We start from the raw sequence: 21,327 nt of genomic DNA on the forward strand, positions 1-21,327 counted from the left end.
GTCATGTATGTCAGCGATTAATACTACAAATATAAGTAAGTTCTTCCATGAACTACTGCAAATGTATGACAGTTGTGCAAAGATTTAATAATAGAGTGATATTTGGGGAAAATTACCTATTGCGTCCTATGGACTACATTTAACAGCAATACCTTACTAGTACCACACCAGTACTAGGGGTAAAAACTGGGGGAAGATAAGGATATGGGGTGTTCTGGGTTTTCTTTTATGTACAGTTTGTGTATTTCTGTTAGTTTTCTGTAATGATGAAGCTAAGCCTACTTATAAACACGTTTAAGAGTCACCCCCAGAGAACCTCTTCTGTTGCTCAGATTTGCCCCCACTCCCCAAGCCAAACTCTGCAAATAAACTCATTACCCTCCCCTCTAGGTGGGACATGACTTTACACCCTGGCAACATGGGACATGACACCCAGGGATGAGTCTGGCCCTGGCATCATGGAGTTAACAATGCCTTCTTGACCAAAAAGGGGAAACAGAACATAACAAAATAAGGTTTCGGTGGCTAAGAGATTTCAAATCGAGTCGAGAGGTCATTCTGGAGGTTACCCTTATACAAGCATGAGCCAGATATTACAAATTGTCACGGTATGTCATGGTCCAGCCAACAATATTCCTGAAAACCCTAAAGAAAACCAAGGGCTCTATCTAAGATTCTATGAAAGTTTTACTTATTATTTTCCAGAAACTTAAAACCTCCAGATTGTTCCTATGCCAGCTAAGCCCTGAAACTTAGAGGTACCAGTCTCTCCCAGAACATCAACCAGTTGCATTCCCCTACCCCATAATGCTGACACCCCTTTTCAACATGAAAAAGTTAGAATGGTCATTGCCCAAATATCCCTGGAGACTGAGAAAATGATCAAATGAGAGGGAGGAGTTTCTAACAGAGAAGTTAGGATTTAACAAATGATTATGACTACTAAATCATAATACAGAAATTTCTTTTAAGTTTCTAGTGTATCAGGACAGCCAGATGGAAATATCTGAAATTGTGGAACTGTAATAACCCAAACTATACTTTGAAATTTGCTCTATAACGAACAGTTAAACTATACTTTGAAATCCATCACTTTTCTGTATATATGTTATATTTCACAACAAAAAGATGTTTTTAAGGTGTGTAAATGTGTGGTTTTTGTTTGGGGGTAATAATGGCGAAATCACAACAGAATCAGAAAATACTGGAGTTGAGAATACTTACAGAAAACAAAAACTTTACCAAAGAATGTGTAACAAAGAGAAGAATTATATGGCCTTTTAAATGACCTTATTTGTGTTCTATCAGGGGTGTCAACTTTGAAGAACTTTTGACTATAAAGAAAGGAGAAATCATGCCCACTCCCATCAGCAGTGTCCTCGTCTCTCCATGTGGTGGAGAAAATAGAAAAAAATTAAATGTAAGACACAGAAATCAATGTCTACATAAGCAATTATGCTTGTTCACATAGATATGTAAATAATGCCTTCTGCTTATGCCTGATATTTTTGCTATAATCTTCCCAAATGCTTTTACCAATTCATTCAACACTTTATGAGCATACACTATATGTAAAACTTTACGTGACGTACTGTAGATACAAAGATTAAAACACAGCCTCTGAGAAAAATCTGGTGAAGGCAAACAAACTGCAATACAACCTAACTGCTAATTAATTAGTGCTGTTAGGAACACAAAGCACAAAGCAACTACCTCTAGCTGGAGGAATGTGGCAGACAGCTGTACCCCATTACCTGTTATCCCTTTCTTTCATAATAATCCAATTAGCCACACAGAACCACCAAGAATACAGCCACCCAGAATAAAAACTACATTTCTCAGCCTTCCTTGTGTCCATGGCTAAGTTTTGGCCAATGAGATGCAAGCAGAAATGTAGTATGGGAGCTTCAGGGAAACTTTAAGAGACAGCTGACATATGGTTTTGTCCCTTTTTTGTTCCTTCCTCCATCCTGCTGCCTAAAACAAAGATACCTACCTCAATTTTGGACCAAGAGGAGAAGGGTCAAATCTGAGAGATTGTGTAGCTGTGAAATGGAAATGATTTCCTTAATAACTTCATGGAGAAGAGCCATCATTTCAGCCTTACACTGCAAACTCCAAACTTTCACAGGAAAAATATAAATAAATTCTCTCTTGTTTTCAGGCCATTTTATTTTGGAGTTTCTGTTACTCATTACCATACCTAATTCTAATAATTCAAGCAGTAAGGGAAGGCTTTACAGAAGAGGTGACTTTGGATTGGGTATTGAAGAATGAATAGTTATCTGCAAAGTGAAGAAAAGACAGAGATGGTCCAAAGGCATAAACTCAGGAAAGGGCCTGGGGTAGTTCAGACGCTGAAGTGTAGGACAGGTGGAGTAAAAGAAAAAGCAATCTGAAAAGCCTCTAATGGGTCTTACCTGCCATACTAAAAAAGTTGCTTTTATTCCTGGACTTGGTCTTTATTTTAAATGACTATGGTTTTATTAGGGTTAAATGTTCATATGTAAACCAGAGGTGATTCTCTGCATGTTCCAGAAGGGTCAAACAGCTCTGTCAGAAAAACAATCAAAGCAACATAGATTAAGATTTGGTGAGGACAGAAGTTAGGGAGAAAAAAGAAAATCTTACATCCTTAAGAGAAAGGCACATTATTATTTCTGAAAATGCTGAGAACTAGAAGAAATACTATGACATTAAGAAAAAGATTGGGACTCCTGAGAGAGTTAAGGGAGAGGAATCTGCACAATGTAGAAAAGAGGGACTATGTTATAATTTGGTGATGTTTGGATTAAGAATAGTGGAATATTGCCTTTTAAAGTAAACGGAGGGCAATGAATTACAGTATAACTATAACCTTCTACTTGCAACAGATTTTATTTTTGTTATAGGTCTACACCCATTGTTTCCTTTCAAAATTCACTGGTAAAGATTAGTGAGTAATGGCTCACTATATTGTCTATAGTAGGAACTTGATATTTGATGATCAGATCTCTATCAAAGAAGAGGTATGCATTATGAGTAAGAGACAGGGGAGAAAAAGTGATTTTTAAGGTTATTAGGAGCTTTAATTTTTATTCAAGCAAGAGGCTTTCTTTTAGTTCTCTGTACTGGTCATGTATTGTTTGTACACATTTTTAGTTTTATAATTAAAAACAAAGCAAACCACTACCAAACTCCCATTAAAAAAAAGGAACATTTAAAAAGCAGTAACTATTACCTCATAGCAGAATCAAAGACAAATTCCTGAAAGGGTATATGGTCTCTGCAAATCCATAATCCATATTCTTCAAAGTTTCAAAAATCAGAAAATTCTAAAGAAGACTCACAATGTTAATGTTATTTTTGTCCCTAACCCTCTCTAAACACAGTTTTATATATATATTTAACCTGATACTCCAGTTTTCAGTTAGTTTTAGAGTGTCTTTGGAATCTTCAGCTAGATTGTGAGCTTTATCAGTACCCCACTCTGAATAGGCACCAGGATGCCAGTTAAGGAATACTGCTAGGCTGGGATAAATGCCTTTTTAAATTTAGACTTATTAGTCTAATCATTTGTATCTTAATGTAACCTTTGCTTGAAGGAATGTAGTTATAATTTTCTTTCTTTCTTTGCCCCAGAATTTATCTGTCATTTATTCATATCTTAAAGCAGTTATTCTTTATTACAAAATAATTTGGGAAAAAACTGGAATCCAGTGGGCAAAGAGGCCTTTGAACCATGTAATTATTTCCCAATGAATGCTTTAAGATTACAAAACTTCATCACATCATTTTTAAACATTGTAAGAATAAATCTAACAGAGAAAATAGGTACTGAGAGAGCCGGTTATAAATTCACCTGACTCATCACCGCAGAGAGGACTAACTCCATGGCTCTGGCCCTCAAAAATCAAGTAACAGGATTACAGCAATAGTGACTTCTAGGAACATGGAAAGGACATGGTTGCTAGTAAGAATCCAGTTTTTTTTACAGCTTCAGAGGGGTCAAGCCTATGAAAGATCCATACTTGTTCCTCCTTACTCTCACCAGATTGCCAGACTACAATTGAGTCCTTACTGTCACCAGGGAGTGCCATATAATTAAAACTGTGTTAGAAAATAGAGTTCTCTGCTCAAAATTCTTCAGTGGGTCTTTGCTTCCTTAGGTTTACGAAATATAAACTCCTTCAAGTACTAGATAGGGCCATTGAGAATTTGGTCTAACCATCAAGTTTTGTTTATTAACAGTTTCTTTTTCCTTCTTTTCTTCCAATTTCTGACTTTCTTTTAACAGTGAACTACACCAGGCTTACCTCTGCATGCTCTCCCACATGCTGCTGTTCCCTATGCCTAGAACGCCCTCCCCTAACTTATACACCTGGCAAAACACAACACTCACTCTTCAAGTTTCAGATCAACTGCTATCTGCTGTATAAAGTCTTCCAAGATCCTCCAGGTACTCATTAGCTCCTTCTCAGTGCTCTGTGGTAAGCCAGCTCTAGAAAGGGAGTAAAAAGCCCTTGTATAGTCAGTTCTGCTATAGCATTTGTTTTGAAAACTTGTTTCAAAGAACGATCTGAGTAAAACATTAGATGAATGCAGAAACGTAGCCACAAAGGAATACAGAGCACGTACACCTCAAACATCTCACAGCTACCTCAGTTCACCACACAGGTTTTGAGCAACCTCCATACACAACTGGTATAACTTTCTGTCAGATTGTGCACAGTCATCCATCCACTATTTCACAATAACTCCTAAGAGGCAACTTTCCCACATCCACCTCCACAAGCAAACTATAAATCTTTTTCAAGGTAAGGTGCCATGTTGTCATAATGTTTGTTTCCTTTTAATCATTTTAATGTGTAAAACTGTACCAACTTTTTTAGTTGGTTCCCTATCTTTTAAAAAAATGTGTTACTAAGCATGCCAGTTTGGATATATTATGTCCTCCAGAAAAGTCATATTCTTAAATGCAATTTTGTGGGGGCAGACTGATTAGTCTGTTGATTAGGGTGGAACCTCTGAATTATTTCCATGGAGGTGTGGCTCCACCCATTCAGGGTGGGTCTTGATTAGTTCACTGGACTATTGAAGAGAGAAGCTAAGAGCCAACACAGACCTAGATGCTTGCTGATGCTTGGAGATGCTTAGAGATGCAGACAGAAAGAAGTCTGGAGACACTAAGCTAAGAGATGAAGCCCTGAGTTTACTCTGGAGAAGCTAAGAGAGGACCCCCAGATGCTTGGAGAGAAACGTCCTCAGAGAAAGCAGCAAGGACACAGAGAAGCTGAGAAAGAGGAGCTAAGACAGATTCCCAGAGGCATTTTTGAGAAAGCCATTTTGAACACAACCCAGAAGCAAAGGACCAGCAGATGTACCATGTACCTTCCCAGCTGATACTGGTGTTCTGAATGCCATCAGCCTTTCATCAGTGAAGGTATGATCTTGTTGATGCCCTAGTCTGGACTCTTCTATGGCCTTAGAACTGTAAATTTGTAACCAAATAAGTCCCCTTTATAAAAGCCAATCCATTTATGGTATTTCGCATAACAGCAGCATTAGCAAACTGTAAGTTTGCTACTTACTTAGCAAACACTAAGTTTTTGAGTATGGGGCCCAATTCCATTTTCCCCCCAAGTCCTGTGGTTTTTATTGAGCCATTTTGCAAAAAATGATTTTAAGGAATACATGTGTGTTCTATTATAGCAAACTGTTTTACAGTGACAATTTCTGTAATATACATATTCCTACTACAGCTGATTCCAAACTACCAACAGCTGAACTCACAAAATTCCTAATCAACTCTCCAATCTGAGCAGGCTCCAGCATACTACATCCTCAGTACTTTGTACCTATCTTTATCATAGCAATTATTTTATTGTATAAAAACTTTTCCTGTTTATTCCAAAAGACAGTAAACTCTTTGAGGGCAGGGCCCTTTTCACCTTAATTCTGACAGCCCCTGGATAGTCCTCAGTGAATAGTATGTGTGTTGTGTATGTGTGAGGGGGTGTGTGTATTCACATCAATAGGTAATAACTTCAACTGTTTTCTTTCAATAAAAATACTGAAATCCTAAAGATAAAAATTTCTTTCTCTATAGCTTTACCACCCTCTACTGCATGCTTACTTATGTAGACACCACAGGGTAACAGAATTAAAATCTAATGCAAATAATGAAGACTATAAAACCTAATATTCCTACAATGGGGTGTTAATAATATCTGCCCCTCCAATCCCACCTACCCTATTCATAAGAGGCTAGCTTATGAACACAAGTATTTCAGACTCCAAAGATTATCAAAACAGACAACTGCTCCATAACTAACCTACATATCTACATATACCTATTAATGTCATCTACTAATATACATATACCTAGTAATTCATACTTCAGAATTTAAAAATATTCTGGACATGTCGTCTGACACAATTTTTTTCTAATTGTTGAATTCACATAAAATACATGTAAGGGTATACAAATTAAATTACATTCAGATATACACTTATTCTTTTGTGAAGAAAATTAAATTATACAAGGTAGTGAATGGTGGTGATGGTAGCACCACATTGTAAATGCAATTAACAGCACTGAAATATATATCTGAATATGATTAAGAGGGGGAAATGTTAGACTGCATATTTGGTAAAAGAATAAAAAATAACCATGAAACTACACTACATAAACAGCAAGCCCTAAGTTAAACCATGGACTTTAATTTAATAGTAAAATTACAAAAATGTGCTATTATGAATTTCAACAAGTGTTCCACACAAATTTAGGGTGTTGGTGGTAGGGTGGATTATGGGAATCCTGTATTTTATGCATGATTGTTCTGTAAACCCACAACTTTTCTAATAAAAAAACAAAAATTAAATTACACAAAATAGGATCCATCCTCCAAACATGGCCTACCACATCCAATCCAATCTTAACCTATGCCAATCTTAAAAGTTACCCTGAAATCTAGGGCAAGCAGCATTAATATCCTGTAATTTAAAATACAGCTTATTATGTAACATAGTAGTTACTAGAGGCACAATGATTTATTGGCTGAAAACCATACCTAAATTTGATTTGTTTACGTACATATATAAAAGTACATAAACATACATACATTGATATATATTTAATTCTAGGTCTTGTTATTTATATTTTAACTGCTATTATCTTAACTAATATAGAAAAGTGTGATTTTTAAAGCTATATGCTGATAACCTCAGTAAGAAGATAAAATTCTTACTTAGCATACTAGCAAATGTCTCAAATAATGATGAAAACTTATTTTTGCTTCTAATATGAAAATGTTCCTAAGAAATGAAAACCTACTTAGTGCCTTTGAAGGCATGTAGCATAGAGAAGTGGTTCTCAAATGTTAGTGTGCACCAGAATAACAAAGGGCTTGCTGAAACAGATTACTGGGCCCTACTCCCAGAATTTGACTCAGTAGATTTGAGGTGAAGCCAGAGATTTCTGCATTTCTAACAAGTTCCCTGGTAATTTTAATGCTGTTAGTCCTGAGACCACACTTTGAGAACCACTGTCACAGAGGCAAATAACAAAGCTATTTGTATTTAAATCCCAGTTTGTCATTGGACAAATACCTTGGACACAGTTTCTTAGTTATACCTCAATTTCCACGTGTCTAAAATAGGGACAGTTGGAGAATTAAATAAATGATATGTGTAAAGTGCTCAGCCCATGGTAAAAATTCAAATCACAGATACATATTTGGTTGAATAAATGAATGTAACCAGTTCAGTCTAAACTGGAATAAAAACACTCCACCCTGTCTGTTCTACGAGTACAGCTATAAAACCTGAACAGAATGCAGGGAGCAGTTACTGAAAGACTGAAAAGCAAATAGTAGAAAGCAGACTGGGGAAGAGGACCCAATTCAAAGTACCATGGAACCAGAGGTGGGGTTTTTTGTTGTTGTTGTTGTTTTCCCTTTTTTATTTCCCAGTCTAGACTTGTGGTAAAACTTGAAGTGGACATCAATCTAGACAGAGGAAACTTTAGAAGCCCTCTAGTTCAGGCTAAGAAGCAGGAAAAGGGATCTCATGGCAGTGACAACAGGAGGCCCATGGGCACTTAAAGCTCTAAAGGGGAGAAAAACTTTCTCTCCAATTAAAGAAACTGTGGATTCAAGAGGGTAGGGCAAAACCCTTTACCCCCCAAGCTGCTTTTTTTTTTTTCCTGTTCTCCTACCACTTGGACCTGAAAGTAAGTGCAATCACAGGAACATGGGGAACAGGGCAGAATAAAACAAAAAACTAGCTTTCTAGCCAGAGTGCTGAAAAGGGGCACTGTTCCATAACTAACCCCTCCCCCCCACCACTCCGGAAAGCAGAAAGTGTAGGAGAAATAGGAGGGAAAAACTAGGAAAAGAGACTATAACGTTGGTTCTAACCTCCTGGGCTCACCCCAGGCTGGCTACTCAGACAGCTCATCCTAACAGCATACCAAAGACTCTGAGAATTGAGCTAAGAGATATATGATCACCCAGGGGCCAGACTGGCCAATGGGTGGCCCACATACAGGACATATCCAAATAGCAAAGCACTGCAGTCTCTGAAAACTGAACCGACTTTGAAATCACAACCCACAGAACTGGCTGGAACTTTCAGACTGAACCCAACAGGACTGACGGCATCCTAAAACAAAAATATCAGTATCTTCATAGAATTTAAGTAAGACCCAGAATGTCATAATATAATATTCCAAACTGTCCAGGATGCAATCCAAAACTATTTGGCATAGGAAAAACCAAGAAAACAGACACCAACACTGAAATGACAAGGATGTTGGAATTATCTGACAAAAACTTTAAAGGACACAACTATATAATGGTACTGTGAACAACTGACTGCACACTTTGGATGATTGTATGGTATGTGAATAATCTCAATAAAATTAAATTTAAAAAAAACTTTAAAGGAGCACACTCTTGAAGTGAATAGAAAGAAGGTCTCAGCAAAGAAAAAGAAGTTATGAAATAGAACCAAATGGAAATTATAATACTGAAAAATACAATAACTAAAATAAATAACTCACTGGATGGGCACAATAAGCAAAATGGAAGAAGAGTCAGTGAACTTGAAAACAGATTAAGAGAAAATAAGGTAAGAAAAAAAACAAAAATGAATAGAGCCTCAGGGACCTTCGGGATAATACCAAAAGATCTAGTATTCATGTAATTACAGTCCTAGAAGGAGAAATTAAAGAGTGTAGTGCAGAAAAGTAATGGCTGGGAACTTTCCAAATTTGGTGAAACACATAAGCACACACGCAGATTCAAGAAGCTCAGTGAATCCAAACAGGATAAATGCAAAAAAAAAAAAAAAATCCATGCCCATACACATCCCAGTCAAACTGATGAAAACTAAATACAAACAACAACTCTTTAGAACAGTCAGGGAAACAAACAAAATCAATGTATTACTTATAGGGGAACAGCAATTTGAAAGAATGTGAATTTCTCATCAGAAACCATGAAGTCCAGAAGAAAATGGCATATTTTTAAAGGGGTGAATGAAAAGAACTGTTAAGTCTGAATTCTTATATACAAAGAAAATATCCCTCAGGAATGAAAGTGAAATAAAGACACTTTCAGATAAAGATAAACTAAGAGAATTCACTGCTAGTAGATCTGCTTTTAAAGAACTGTTAAAGGTATATCATAATGATAAAACACTCAAATTCACCAGAAAGACATAATCCTAAATGTGTATGCACCTAACAAAAGAATTTCAAAATACATGAAGCCAAACTGACAGAACTAGGAGTCACAGACAAATCTATATTATATTTGGAGGCTTCAACACTCTTATCGCAGTAATCTACATAACTAGTAGACAAAAAATCAACAAGGATATAGAACTAAGCAACATCACCAATCTATTGGATCTGACATTTATAGTACATTCATAGTACAACAAGAGCAGAATATACATTCTTTTCAAATACACACAGAATACTGACCAAGGTAGACCATATCCTGGATCATAAAACAACTCTTAACAAATTTAAAAGAAATGCGATCATACGAAAATATGTTCTCTGACCAAAATGGATATAAACTAGAAATCAATAACAAAAATATAACAGACAAATCTCTAGAAATTTGGAAATTAAACAACACATTTCTAAATAATCCGCAGGTCAAAGAGAAAGTCTCAAAAAAGAAGAAGAAGAAGAAGAAGAAAATATTTTGAACTGAAAGAAAATAAAAATACAGCATATTAAAATTAGTAGGATGTAATTAAGCAGTGCTCAGAAGAAATTTTATAGCATTCAAATGCTTACATTAGCAAAGAAGAATATTCTCAAATCAATCACTAATTGTCCACCTTAAGAAGCTGGGAAAAAAGAAAAGCAAAATAAACCCAAAAACAAGCATAAGGAAGGACAAAACCTAAAGTCAAGATTACATTTAATGGGGGAAAACGGAACAAGTGAATGATATCCACTCTCACCATTCCTATTCAACGTTGTACTTTTTGAAAGTCTTAGCCAGTGTAAGAAGGCAAGAAATAAAAAAAAGCATATAGATTGAAAATAAATAAATAAAAGTGTCCCTATTTGTAGACACCAATGTTTACAGAGAAATCCCAAGGAATCTACAAAAAACTCCTAGAACTTATAACTAAGATTACAAGGTTATAGGACACAAGATCAACATGCAAAACATTTCTATATGCAAGCAATGAACAACTGGAAACCAAAATTTAAAATATATATACCATTCATAGTAGCTCCAAAAGACTGAAATACTAAAGTATAAATCTAGCAAAATATATGTAAGATCTGCATACTGAAAACCAAAAAACACTACTAAAAGAAACACTAAATAAATGGAGAAACAAATTGTGTCAATGGATTGGAAAACTCACCATAGTAAAAATATCTATTCTTCCCATTTGATCTATAAATTTAACACAATTCTAATCAAAATTCCCCCAGGAAATTTTTTGTAGATATAGACAAACTGATTTTAAAATTTATATGGCAAGTCAAGGGAACTATTACAGCCAAAACAATCCTGAAAAAGCATAAAACTGGAGGAATCACACTACCTGGTTTTATCTTAATATGAAGCTACAGTAATTAAGACAGCATGTATTGGTGAAGGGACAAACACATATATCAGTTGAAAAATAGATTCACACAAATATGGTCAACTGATTTTTAACAAAGGTGCAAAGACAAGTCCAAGGAGAAAGAACAGTCTTCTCAATAAATGGTGGTATAATAATTGGATATCCATATGCAAAAAAAAAAAATGAGCCTCAACCTAAACGTCACACCTTATACCAAAATTAACTCAAAATGGATCATAGGTATAAATGTAAAATATAAAACTTTTAGAGCTTGTAGGAGAAAATCCTTGCAACGCAGAGTTAAGCAGAATTTTTAGACAAGACACTAAAAGCATGATCCATAAAAGAAAAAATATAAATTGGACTTCATCAAAATTTGAAACTTTTGTTCTGTGAAAGACACTGTTAAGAGAATGAAAAGCAAACTACAGAATGGATAAAATATTTGTAAAGCATATATCCAACAGGATTTGCATCTACAATATTTAAAGAACTTCCAAAACTCAATGGTAAGAAAACCAATCTTAAAATCGACAAAAGACTTAACAGAGAGTTCATCAAAGAGAATATATGGAGGCAATTAAGCATGTGAAAAGTTGTTCAAAATTATTAGCCATGAGGTAAATCAAAACTAAAGCTACAATATTAGAACAGATGAAACAAAACTAAAAATAGTGAAAAGACCAAATGCTGGCAGGATGTGGAGCAACTGGAATTCTCATACATTGCTAGTAGGAATTTTTTTTTTTTAATTTAATTTAATTTAATTTAATTTTTTTATTTTATTATTTTTTTTTAATCTTCATTTTATTGAGATATATTCACATACCACGCAGTCATACAAAACAAATCGTACTTTCGATTGTTTACAGTACCATTACATAGTGGTACATTCATCACCCAAATCAATCCCTGACACCTTCATTAGCACACACACAAAAATAACAAGAATAATAATTAGAGTGAAAAAGAGCAATTGAAGTAAAAAAGAACACTGGGTACCTTTGTCTGTTTGTTTCCTTCCCCTATTTTTCTACTCATCCATCCATAAACTAGACAAAGTGGAGTGTGGTCCTTATGGCTTTCCCAATCCCATTGTCACCCCTCATAAGCTACATTTTTATACAACTGTCTTCGAGATTCATGGGTTCTGGGTTGTAGTTTGATAGTTTCAGGTATCCACCACCAGCTACCCCAATTCTTTAGAACCTAAAAAGGGTTGTCTAAAGTGTGCATAAGAGTGCCCACCAGAGTGACCTCTCGGCTCCTTTTGGAATCTCTCTGCTACTGAAGCTTATTTCATTTCCTTTCACATCCCCCTTTTGGTCAAGAAGATGTTCTCCGTCCCACGATGCCAGGTCCACATTCCTCCCCGGGAGTCATATTCCACGTTGCCAGGGAGATTCACTCCCCTGGGTGTCTGATCCCACGTAGGGGGGAGGGCAGTGATTTCACCTTTCAAGTTGGCTTAGCTAGAGAGACAGGGCCACATCTGAGCAACAAAGAGGCATTCGGGAGGAGGCCCTTAGGCACAACCATAGGGAGGCCTAGCCTCTCCTTTGCAGCAACCGTCTTCCCAAGGGTAAAACCTGTGGTAGAGGGCTCAACCCATCAAACCACCAGTCCCCTATGTCTGTGGTCATGTTAGCAACCATGGAGGTGGGGTAGGCGAATACCCCTGCATTCTCCACAGGCTCCTCAAAGGGGCACTACATCTTGTTTTATTTTTTCCTTGTTTTTCTTTTTTTTTTTTTTTTTTTTAACTTTCCCTTCTTTTTTAAATCAACTGTATGAAAAAAAAGTTAAAAAGAAAACAAACATACAATAAAAGAACATTTCAAAGAGACCATAACAAGGGAGTAAGAAAAAGACAACTAACCTAAGATAACTGCTTAACTTCCAACATGTTCCTACTTTACCCAAAGAAAGTTACATAATATAGCAACATTTCTGTGAACTTGTTCCTACTACATCCATCAGAAATCAACAGACCACAGTCACTCCTGGGCATCCCCAGAACATTAAATAGCTTATCTGTTCTTCCTGGATTATTGTTACCCCTTCCTTAATTGCTCTCTATTGCTAGTTCCCCTACATTCTACATTATAAACCATTTGTTTTACATTTTTCAAAGTTCACATTAGTGGTAGCATATAATATTTCTCTTTTTGTGCCTGGCTTATTTCACTCAGCATTATGTCTTCAAGGTTCATCCATGTTGTCATATGTTTCACGAGATCGTTCCTTCTTACTGCCGTGTAGTATTCCATCATTTTATTTATCCACTCATCTGCTGAAGGACATTTGGGTTGTTTCCATCTCTTGGCAATTGTGAATAATGCTGCTATGAACATTGGCGTGCAGATATCTGTTCGTGTCACTGCTTTCCGATCTTCCGGGTATATACCGAGAAGTGCAATCGCTGGATCGAATGGTAACTCTATATCTAGTTTTCTAAGGAACTGCCAGACTGACTTCCAGAGTGGCTGAACCATTATACAGTCCCACCAACAGTGAATAAGAGTTCCAATTTCTCCACATCCCCTCCAGCATTTGTAGTTTCCTGTTTGTTTAATGGCAGCCATTCTAATCGGTGTTAGATGGTATCTCATTGTGGTCTTAATTTGCATCCCTCTAATAGCAAGTGAAGCTGAACATTTTTTCATGTGTTTCTTGGCCATTTGTATTTCCTCTTCAGAGAACTGTCTTTTCATATCTTTTGCCCATTTTATAATTGGGCTGTCTGTACTATTGTCATTGAGTTGTAGGATTTCTTTATATATGCAAGATATCAGTCTTTTGTCAGATACATGGTTTCCAAAAATTTTTTCCCATTGAGTTGGCTGCCTCTTTACCTTTTTGAGAAATTCCTTTGAGGTGCAGAAACTTTTAAGCTTGAGTAGTTCCCATTTATCTATTTTCTCTTTTGTTGCCTGTGCTTTGGGTGTAAAGTCTAGGAAGTGGCCGCCTAATACAAGGTCTTGAAGATGTTTTCCTACATTATCTTCTAGGAGTTTTATGGTACTTTCTTTTATATTGAGATCTTTGGTCCATTTTGAGTTAATTTTTGTGTAGGGGGTGAGGTAGGGGTCCTCTTTCATTCTTTTGGATATGGATAGCCAACTCTCCCAGCCCCATTTGTTGAAAAGACCATTATGACTCAGTTCAGTGACTTTGGGGGCCTTATCAAAGATCAGTCGGCCACAGATCTGAGGGTCTATCTCTGAATTCTCAATTCGATTCCATTAATCTATATGTCTATCTTTGTGCCAGTACCATGCTGTTTTGGCAACTGTGGCTTTATAATAAGCTTCAAAGTCAGGGAGTGTAAGTCCTCCCACTTTGTTTTTCTTTTTCAGAGTGTCATTAGCAATTCGAGGCATCTTCCCTTTCCAAATAAATTTGATAACTAGCTTTTCCAAGTCTGTAAAGTAGGTTGTTGGAATTTTGATTGGGATTGCATTGAATCTGTAGATGAGTTTGGGTAGAATTGACATCTTAATGACATTTAGTCTTCCTATCCATGAACATGGAATATTTTTCCATCTTTTAAGGTCCCCTTCTATTTCTTTTAGTAGAGTTATGTAGTTTTCTTTGTATAGGTCTTTTACATCTTTGGTTAAGTTGATTCCTAGGTACTTGATTTTTTTAGTTGCTATTGAAAATGGTATCTTTTTCTTGAGTGTCTCTTCAGTTTGTTCATTTCTAGCATATAGAAACATTACTGACTTATGTGCATTAACCTTGTATCCCGCTACTTTGCTAAATTTGTTTATTAGCTCTAGTAGCTGTATCGTCAATTTCTCAGGGTTTTCTAGATATAAGATCATATCATCTGCAAACAATGACAGTTTTACTTCTTCTTTTCCAATTTGGATGCCTTTTATTTCTTTGTCTTGCCGGATTGCCCTGGCTAGCACTTCCAGCACAATGTTGAATAACAGTGGTGACAGCGGGCATCCTTGCCTTGTTCCTGATCTTAGAGGGAAGGCTTTCAGTCTCTCACCATTGAGTACTATGCTGGCTGTGGGTTTTTCATATATGCTCTTTATCATGTTGAGGAAGTTTCCTTCAATTCCTACCTTTTGAAGTGTTTTTATCAAAAACGGATGTTGGATTTTGTCAAATGCTTTTTCAGCATCTATTGAGATGATCAATTGATTTTTCCCTTTTGACTTGTTAATGTGTTGTAATACATTGATTGATTTTCTTATGTTGAACCATCCTTGCATGCCTGGAATAAACCCCACTTGGTCAAGGTGTATGATTTTTTTAATGTGTCTTTGGATTCGATTTGCAAGTATTTTGTTGAGGATTTTTGCATCTATATTCATTAGGGAGATTGGCCGGTAGTTTTCCTTTTTTGTAGCATCTTTGCCTGGTTTTGGTATTAGATTGATGTTAGCTTCATAAAATGAGTTAGGTAGTGTTCCATTTATTTCAATGTTTTGAAAGAGTTTGAGTAAGATTGGTGTCAGTTCTTTCTGGAAAGTTTGATAGAATTCCCCTGTGAAGCCATCTGGCCCTGGGCACTTATTTGTGGGAAGATTTTTGATGACTGATTGGATCTCTTTGCTTGTGATGGGTTGATTGAGGTCTTCTATTGCTTCTCTGGTCAGTCTAGGCTGTTCATATGTTTCCAGGAAATTGTCCATTTCCTCTACATTATCCAGTTTGTTGCCATACAGTTGTTCATAATATCCTCTTATAATTTTTTTAATTTCTTCAGGATCTGCAGTTATGTCACCTTTTTCATTCATTATTTTGTTTATATGGGTCTTCTCTCTTTTTGATTTTGTCAGTCTAGCTAGGGGCTTGTCAATCTTGTTGATCTTCTCAAAGAACCAACTTTTGGTGATATTTATCCTCTCTATTGTTTTTTTTGTTCTCTATGTCATTTATTTCTGCTTTAATCCTTGTTTATCTTTTCTTGTACTTGGTTTAGGATTGGTTTGCTGTTCATTTTCTAGCTTCTTCAGTTGATCCATTAGTTCTTTGATTTTGGCTCTTTCTTCCTTTTTAATATATGCGTTTAATGCTATAAATTTCCCCCTTAGCACTGCTTTTGCTGCATCCCATAGGTTTTGGTATGTTGTGTTCTCATTTTCATTCATCTCTATATATTTAGCAATTTCTCTTGCTATTTCTTCTTTAACCCACTGATTGTTTAGGAGTGTGTTGTTTAATCTCCAGGTATTTGTGAATTTTCTAAGTCTCTGATGGTTATTGACTTCTAATTGTATTCCATTGTGGTCAGAGAATGTGCTTTGAATAATTTCAATCTTTTTAAATTTACTGAGGCTTGTTTTATGTCCCAGCATATGATCTATTCTGGAGAAAGTTACATGAGCACTAGAAAAGTATGTGTATCCTGGTGATTTGGGATGTAATGTCCTGTATATGTCTGTTAAATCCAATTCATTTATCAGATTGTTTAGGTTTTCAATTTCCTTATTGGTCTTCTGTCTGGTTGATCTATCTATAGGAGAGAGTGATGTGTTGAAGTCTCCCACAATTATTGTGGAAACATCAATTGCTTCCTTTAGTTTTGCCAGTGTTTCTCTCATGTATTTTGTGACACCTTGATTGGGTGCATAGACATTTACGATTGTTATTTCTTCTTGCTGAATTGCCCCTTTTATTAGTATGTAGTGGCCTTCTTTGTCTCTCAAGACATCCCTGCATTTGAAGTCTAGTTTATCTGAGATTAATATTGCTACACCTGCTTTCTTTTGGCTGTAGCTTGCATGAAATATTTTTTTCCATCCTTTCACTTTCAGTTTCTTTGTGTCCCTGTGTCTAAGATGAGTCTCTTGTATGCAACATATTGATGGTTCATTTTTTTTGATCCATTCTGCGAATCTATATCTTTTAATTGGGGAGTTTAATCCATTTACATTCAACGTTATAACCGTGAAGGCATTTCTTGAATCGGCCATCTTATCCTTTGGTTTATGTTTGTCATATTTTTCCCTCTGTCTATTAATATCCTTTATGGTACCCATACCAAATCTCTTTAGTACTGAACCTTTCTCCAAGTCTCTCTGTCCTTTCTTTGTTTCTCTGTCTGTAGGGCTCCCTTTAGTATCTCCAGTAGGGCAGGTCTCTTGTTAGCAAATTCTCTCAGCATTTGTTTGTCTGTGAAAAATTTAAGCTCTCCCTCAAATTTGAAGGAGAGCTTTGCTGGATAAAGTATTCTTGGCTGGAAATTTTTCTCACTCAGAATTTTAAATATATCGTGCCACTGCCTTCTCGCCTCCATGGTGGCTGCTGAGTAGTCACTACTTAGTCTTATGCTGTTTCCTTTGTATGTGGTGAATTGCTTTTCTCTTGCTGCTTTCAGAACTTGCTCCTTCTCTTCTGTGTTTGACAGTGTGATCAGTATATGTCTCGGAGTGGGTTTATTTGGATTTATTCTATTTGGGGTTCGCTGAGCATTTATGATTTGTGTATTTATGTTGTTTAGAAGATTTGGGAAGTTTTCCCCAACAATTTCTTTGAATACTCTTCCTAGACCTTTACCCTTTTCTTCCCCTTCTGGGACACCAATGAGTCTTATATTTGGACGTTTCATATTATCTATCATATCCCTGAGGTCCGTTTCGATTTTTTCAATTTTTTTCCCCATTCTTTCTTTTATGCTTTCATTTTCCATTCTGTCATCTTCGAGGTCACTGATTCGTTGTTCAACTTCCTCTAGTCTTGTACTATGAGTGTCCAGAATCTTTTTAATTTGGTCAACAGTTTCTTTAATTTCCACAAGATCATCCATTTTTTTATTTAGTCTTGCAATGTCTTCTTTATGCTCTTCTAGGGTCTTCTTGATTTCCTTTGTCTCCCGTACTATGGTCTCATTGTTCATCTTTAGTTCTTTGAGTAGCTGCTCTAGGTGCTGTGTCTCTTCTGATGTTTTGATTTGGGTGCTTGGGCTTGGGTTATCCATATCGTCTGGTTTTTTCATATGCTTTATAATTTTCTGTTGTTTTTGGCCTCGTGGCATTTGCTGAACTTGATAGGGTTCTTTTAGGATTTGTAGACCAATTGAAGTCCTTATCTCTAATTTATCAGATCTACAGCTTCGTGGAGTACACTTTCTCTAACTAACCAGCAGGTGGCGTCCATGAGCCACCTGTTCTCCACAAGCCAGTTCTCCCCTGCTTTGCCTTTTTGGTGAGTGGGGGAGTGAGTCTTGTGGGGTCCAATTGGTGTACCAAGCTTGCGTGTGTAGTTGGTGTTGCCTGCCCTGTATATGGGGCGTTTCTGGGCAGTCAGGGAGGGGGGGTGGCTCTAACCATCAAATCTCCCTGGTGATCCTAGAGTTTTAAAGCTGCTGCAATAGTCTAATCCTTCAGTTCAGTCCTGCCACAGTTTGTCTCTGCCACTGACCCACAAGTCCTTGGTATTGGCGTATGGCTCCTGAGACTTGCAAGTGGGCCCCTCTTCCAGGCCGTGCACCCCGGGTCCTCTGTTGAGGGATGACTGTGCTATGTCACAGGTGAGTGCCGTCCCCCCAGGGCAGTTCTGGGCTGCTGGGCTGTGTAGAGAGGCTCCCAGTCTGCTGAAATGATGGCTGAATGGGACTTTGTTAATTCACACTGCTCTACCTTCGCAACTCTGGGACAATCAGCTGAGGTTGCAAGGAAGGCTAATGTCCACGCCCAGTTTTGTGGTGTGTCCCTGTTATTTGAAGCACTTCCGTCACACTGGGTTGTCTGGGGGCAGTTCTGGGCTATGGGGCTAGCGATGGGCAGGAGTGTTTCCTGTCCACCAGGATGATGGCTGTGAGCGGACACCCCCTTTTCTTGGGAAGTTGTGGTGTTTAGTGAATTTTCTCAGCCACTGGATTATTGCGTTTTGTCTCAGAGCTCTCCTAGTTCTGCTCTTGACTTGACCTGCCCAAATTGCAAGTTTTTGAAGCTTTCTGTATTGGGCTTCTTAGAGTAATTGTTTTAGAAAAAGAAAAAAGGATTAAAAAAAAAAAAAAAAAAAAGGGCCCTCCTCAGAGATCTAATGGGTTATTGAAATGCTAAGAGACAAAGCAACCAGGGCCATTAAGGAAAGGTCCACAGGGCAGAGAGATCAGCTTTTCTTCGGGATTTGCATATGTGCCTCAGGGCCTGAGCTCGGGCCTGAGCTCTGCCCTTCCCCCTTCTATGTTCACCAGAACTCCAAAAATCCTCTGCTTTTATTTTGGAGTTTTTTGTGTTGTTTTTTTTCTATGCCTGTCTCCTCTCTGCTGGGCTGGCTGCTCTCAGATTCTCTGTTGTCTGGTCTCCGTCTATCTATGGTTGGAGTTTGGATCAGCAGAATGAGTTTCCGATAAGAGCTGCCACTGCAGTTCTCCCTTCTCCTTCCCGGAGCTGACAGCCCCTCCTCCCACGGGACTGAGCCTGGCAGGGAGGGGCGCGGGTCCCCTGGCCACAAAAACTTACAGATTTCGCTGATCTCAGCAGTTCCACGTTTTCATGAGTGTTGTATGAAGTATCCCCAAAGTCAGATTGCTCTGTGGTGTCCAGTCCACGCAGTTCCTGGCTTTCTACCTACTTTCCTGGAGGAGTAAGTAAAACATACAGCTCCCCAGTCTGCCATCTTGCCCCGCCTCCCCGTATTACAAGGTGATATCTTGATCTCTGGCCCTTTCAGTACAGCCTAGCAGTGCTTCTGCTCCTACAAAAGTCCCAAATCCATGCTGGTTTTGTGTGTGGTTCAAGGGGGTCCAAGCCATGAGACAAAAGAGTTTTCCACAGATCCTTCCTAGACAAATACCGCTAGTAGGAATTTAAAATGGGACAGCCATTTTGGAAAACAGTTTGGCAGTTTCTTATAAAGTTAAACATACATTTATTATATGACCCAGCAATCCCACTCCTTAGTATTTATCCTAGAGGTATGAAAACTTGTATTCATAAATGTGTACAATAGTTCTATTCACAACTGCTCGAAACTGGAAATAACATAAATGTCCTTCACCAGGTAAATGGATAAACTTTGGTGCATCCATATAATGGAATACCCCTGAGCACTAAAAAGGAATGAGCTGTAGACACCCACAACAACTTAGATGGATTTTATATCATTATAGGAATGAAAGAAGCCAGTCTCAAAATCTTATATACCATATGATTCCATTTATATGATGTCAGCGGCTGTCAGAGGTGGGAAAGACAGGGGTTAGAGGGTGAGATGCAAAGGAATAGCATGGAAGTGTTTTGGGTTGATAGAACTGTTCCGTATCCTAACTGTGGCGGTGGTTACACAATTCTACACCAAAAAAAGTCAATTTTACCATGTTAATTTAAAATTTTTTAAATTTCTAAAAATACATAGTATAAATTATCTTAGAATTTTACAATTCTTTAAATTAAAGTTCAAAAGTAAAACTGTTTTGAGCATGCATGCACAGTGAAATGGGAGCATGCAGAGAATGCTGGGAGGAGACAAATTTTAAAATATTACCTATGAACATATGGCATAGGTGAATTCTAGACTTAGAAACTACTATATCCTCCAACCAAACATGGAGGCTATTAATACCAGTTAATATCAACTAAACACAAATATTTAACATCACCCCGTGAAAAAAATAATTTGAAACAAAACAGGACATATAGAGTCAGAAGGAAATCTGAATGACAATTTCACATTCCGACTGGATATTCATTTGGTCTTTGGAAAAGAAACGACAATTTTGACCATTATCAGCATGGTGTGCCCTATCTTTGCTAATAGCAGTTACAGATTTACACTGATTTATCCATATTTTCCTCATCTTATTTCCTTAATATCAAAAACATGCACTTTGAAGAACGCTGACTGGGATCAAGGCTAAGACTGGTCACAATTGCACCACTCTAAGCCATCCTAAGAGGGCATGAAATATTTCTTGTCCTCCCAAGAAATAAATCCATAGCAAATCAGTCTACTAAAACACAAAGAGGATAGGTGTAGGGGCCCTGGGCCCAGGGCCTTCTCTAAGGGCCTTGAAAATTGTGCACACAGCGGCTTGCATGACCTAGGACAGTTAAGGTTTGACCTACTCTCATTTTAAGATCAGGCCTCTGGCACTAAATGTAATCTATAGCTTACCTTCCTCCTGAAACTCCCTGAGATACTATTATCTACAAGATAACCTATAATCCTCCCCTCATCCCTGCTGACATCAATTGATCCTTCCCCATGTCACAAGACCCCTGCTCCATGCTTATGCTCTCATACCCACTGGAATGTCTTTGTCTCAAG

The 21,327-nt window shown here is 37.4% G+C and overlaps 1 protein-coding gene across 3 annotated transcripts in view; it reads right to left on the bottom strand.

The window, feature by feature from the left end:
• The window catches only part of SOCS5 (suppressor of cytokine signaling 5), a 127,251-nt gene that overhangs the window by 81,380 nt on the left and 24,544 nt on the right, over positions 1 to 21,327 (bottom strand). The gene's annotated exons all lie outside the window — the stretch shown is intronic.

Source organism: Choloepus didactylus, chromosome 17 (genome assembly GCF_015220235.1).
Source record: "Choloepus didactylus isolate mChoDid1 chromosome 17, mChoDid1.pri, whole genome shotgun sequence".
In the NCBI taxonomy this organism is placed as follows: domain Eukaryota; kingdom Metazoa; phylum Chordata; class Mammalia; order Pilosa; family Megalonychidae; genus Choloepus; species Choloepus didactylus.